Source organism: Centruroides sculpturatus, unplaced genomic scaffold, assembly GCF_000671375.1.
Source record: "Centruroides sculpturatus isolate CEXI.00-Female unplaced genomic scaffold, Cexi_2.0 scaffold492, whole genome shotgun sequence".
NCBI lineage: Eukaryota > Metazoa > Arthropoda > Arachnida > Scorpiones > Buthidae > Centruroides > Centruroides sculpturatus.
This window is the reverse complement of record NW_019385105.1, coordinates 139,795-143,931: the sequence shown is the minus strand read 5'-3', so window position 1 is coordinate 143,931 and position 4,137 is coordinate 139,795.

The window sequence follows — 4,137 nt, the reverse complement described above, 5'->3', positions numbered from 1 at the left end:
TCCAACTTATACATTGTTAATAACATAATTTTATATACGTGCCTATCTTGCCCCATTACTGTTGCCCCTATACCAGGGGCAACTTTAATAAAAATAATTAAAATAATTACAACTTTACAAAAAGAGAGAAGTTGCCGATCTTGCCCCTATACCCGGGGCAACTTCGTCAATTTCTCTCTTCTTGTAAAGTTGTAATTATTTTAATTATTTTTATTTCCAAACTGATTTTAACCAGTTCTATAGTAAGGTAACATTCCAATAGACAATATGCAAAGCTTTTTTTTTCAGTTTACAGCAGTATTTATTACACAAAATTTAAGTAAAGCTTAACATGCCGATCTTGCCCCGGTCTCCCCTATATTTCATACCAAATCAAATCTACTTATATAAGCCATTGATACCACTGTTTGTATATCTGTCACGGAATGTCTAGAACACGCACTAGGGAGCGTCCCTAGCGATCATTTTCAGCTATTATTTAAATTAATAGTATAATTTATTTATTAACAGTATATATTATTATTTTTATTTGTAATAGGAATTTATTATTTATATGAATTTTATTATTTATACACGGAATGACACCGCTGCTACTAGAACGCCCGCTAGGGAGCATCCCGGGCTATCTCGTTGTGTATTCGAGTATAATGAGTCTGTCCTCTCCGCTTACATTGACGTAACGAATAACATCTCTGCTCATTACACCCTTCACCCTGAAGCGAGCATCTTCACGGCCGAGGGCTACGCTATCCTTCAAGTCACCTCCCATGCGGTTGATCTTAATAAACCGACCATCATCTGTACGGACGCCAAAGTCTATCTTGGATAGCATGAACTCTGAACAGACCTCCTCATAACATTATTACCAACATCCTCGCCGCTTTCTCTTCTAATCAAAACCGTATCCCCAGCATCTTCTACATATGGACTCCCGGGTATGCAGGTATCTCCATCAACGAAAAAGCTGATAAGCTCGCCAAGAACAATCCCATCTCCACCATCAATACAAATGTCATCTCCCCAGAAGACTTCCTCTCCATCAGCAAACATGAAATAAAAGATAAAATGAACCAGCTCTGGAGAGTGTATCCCAAAAGAGCTGCCCATCCATGGCTGGATAATATATCCGACTCCAGTTACGAAGATCTGGACAGGGTGTGTTTACTTCTGAGCTAATAGTGCTACTTATGAACACCGGAAGTGACATGTGTATTCGTGCATACATGTCCAGTACGAAAGTAAACGCGAAACGCTAAGAAGAAATATGGCGGTTTCCTGCAAATAATATTGTCAAAGCTGCTATTTTAAATGTTACGTTACAGATAGAATTACTTCATTCGAATCGGACGAGGATGATCTTATTGTGGAAAAAAATGAAAGAAGAAAAAAGACAAGTAAGATCAAATTAAAAAAGATAGAAACTCTTATTGAAGAGACTGTACCTTTTTATAATCTAACCGATTTTAAATATTACATTAGATTTACAAGAGAATCTCTTGAAAGTCTCCTTTAAAAAATAAGCTCAATTTTAAACACAGAAAAATTACTTCCTCTGGAAGACGACNCCACCGAAAGTTCTGGGAAGCATCTCATTGGCAGATCGCTCAAATATTGCATTGCCTTATTTCATCAAATGTAATGTTATTAATTAAAGTTATATCTCAAACGTGTAAAGCAGGGATGTCCAACCTTTTTGTTTCTCTGGGACGCATTGGAAGAAGTCAAGGAGTTTTGGGCCACAAGTATATATAATATATACTGTACTTGTGGCCTAATATACAAGTATATTTAAGGATTAACACGTCTAGATTATAATAATAAAGTATTAAATCTTTATCACGAAAAAGGATATTTTAAAAATTACTTCTACAGACACGTTCAATTTTTATTTAGAAATAGATAAATTCATTTATTATAAAAGAGACAAACGAAAATTTGTTTGAAAAACACAAATATTTGTTTTATTTGGGTATCTAACTAATAAACAGCGACGAAATACCATTTTAAAGTGCATTTTTATTCAACTAATATATTTATAAATAATATGTAGCCCAAGAAGTAGCCAATGCACCAAATGATAATTTCTACGTCAAACAAACAAAAAAAAAAAAAAAAAAAAAAAAAAAAAAAAAAAAAAAAAAAAAAAAAAAAAAAAAAAAAAAAAAAAAAAAAAAAAAAAAAAAAAAAAAAAAAAAAAAAAAAAAAAAAAAAAAAAAAAAAAAAAAAAAAAAAAAAAAAAAAAAAAAAAAAAAAAAAAAAAAAAAAAAAAAAAAAAAAAAAAAAAAAAAAAAAAAAAAAAAAAAAAAAAAAAAAAAAAAAAAAAAAAAAAAAAAAAAAAAAAAAAAAAAAAAAAAAAAAAAAAAAAAAAAAAAAAAAAAAAAAAAAAAAAAAAAAAAAAAAAAAAAAAAAAAAAAAAAAAAAAAAAAAAAAAAAAAAAAAAAAAAAAAAAAAAAAAAAAAAAAAAAAAAAAAAAAAAAAAAAAAAAAAAAAAAAAAAAAAAAAAAAAAAAAAAAAAAAAAAAAAAAAAAAAAAAAAAAAAAAAAAAAAAAAAAAAAAAAAAAAAAAAAAAAAAAAAAAAAAAAAAAAAAAAAAAAAAAAAAAAAAAAAAAAAAAAAAAAAAAAAAAAAAAAAAAAAAAAAAAAAAAAAAAAAAAAAAAAAAAAAAAAAAAAAAAAAAAAAAAAAAAAAAAAAAAAAAAAAAAAAAAAAAAAAAAAAAAAAAAAAAAAAAAAAAAAAAAAAAAAAAAAAAAAAAAAAAAAAAAAAAAAAAAAAAAAAAAAAAAAAAAAAAAAAAAAAAAAAAAAAAAAAAAAAAAAAAAAAAAAAAAAAAAAAAAAAAAAAAAAAAAAAAAAAAAAAAAAAAAAAAAAAAAAAAAAAAAAAAAAAAAAAAAAAAAAAAAAAAAAAAAAAAAAAAAAAAAAAAAAAAAAAAAAAAAAAAAAAAAAAAAAAAAAAAAAAAAAAAAAAAAAAAAAAAAAAAAAAAAAAAAAAAAAAAAAAAAAAAAAAAAAAAAAAAAAAAAAAAAAAAAAAAAAAAAAAAAAAAAAAAAAAAAAAAAAAAAAAAAAAAAAAAAAAAAAAAAAAAAAAAAAAAAAAAAAAAAAAAAAAAAAAAAAAAAAAAAAAAAAAAAAAAAAAAAAAAAAAAAAAAAAAAAAAAAAAAAAAAAAAAAAAAAAAAAAAAAAAAAAAAAAAAAAAAAAAAAAAAAAAAAAAAAAAAAAAAAAAAAAAAAAAAAAAAAAAAAAAAAAAAAAAAAAAAAAAAAAAAAAAAAAAAAAAAAAAAAAAAAAAAAAAAAAAAAAAAAAAAAAAAAAAAAAAAAAAAAAAAAAAAAAAAAAAAAAAAAAAAAAAAAAAAAAAAAAAAAAAAAAAAAAAAAAAAAAAAAAAAAAAAAAAAAAAAAAAAAAAAAAAAAAAAAAAAAAAAAAAAAAAAAAAAAAAAAAAAAAAAAAAAAAAAAAAAAAAAAAAAAAAAAAAAAAAAAAAAAAAAAAAAAAAAAAAAAAAAAAAAAAAAAAAAAAAAAAAAAAAAAAAAAAAAAAAAAAAAAAAAAAAAAAAAAAAAAAAAAAAAAAAAAAAAAAAAAAAAAAAAAAAAAAAAAAAAAAAAAAAAAAAAAAAAAAAAAAAAAAAAAAAAAAAAAAAAAAAAAAAAAAAAAAAAAAAAAAAAAAAAAAAAAAAAAAAAAAAAAAAAAAAAAAAAAAAAAAAAAAAAAAAAAAAAAAAAAAAAAAAAAAAAAAAAAAAAAAAAAAAAAAAAAAAAAAAAAAAAAAAAAAAAAAAAAAAAAAAAAAAAAAAAAAAAAAAAAAAAAAAAAAAAAAAAAAAAAAAAAAAAAAAAAAAAAAAAAAAAAAAAAAAAAAAAAAAAAAAAAAAAAAAAAAAAAAAAAAAAAAAAAAAAAAAAAAAAAAAAAAAAAAAAAAAAAAAAAAAAAAAAAAAAAAAAAAAAAAAAAAAAAAAAAAAAAAAAAAAAAAAAAAAAAAAAAAAAAAAAAAAAAAAAAAAAAAAAAAAAAAAAAAAAAAAAAAAAAAAAAAAAAAAAAAAAAAAAAAAAAAAAAAAAAAAAAAAAAAAAAAAAAAAAAAAAAAAAAAAAAAAAAAAAAAAAAAAAAAAAAAAAAAAAAAAAAAAAAAAAAAAAAAAAAAAAAAAAAAAAA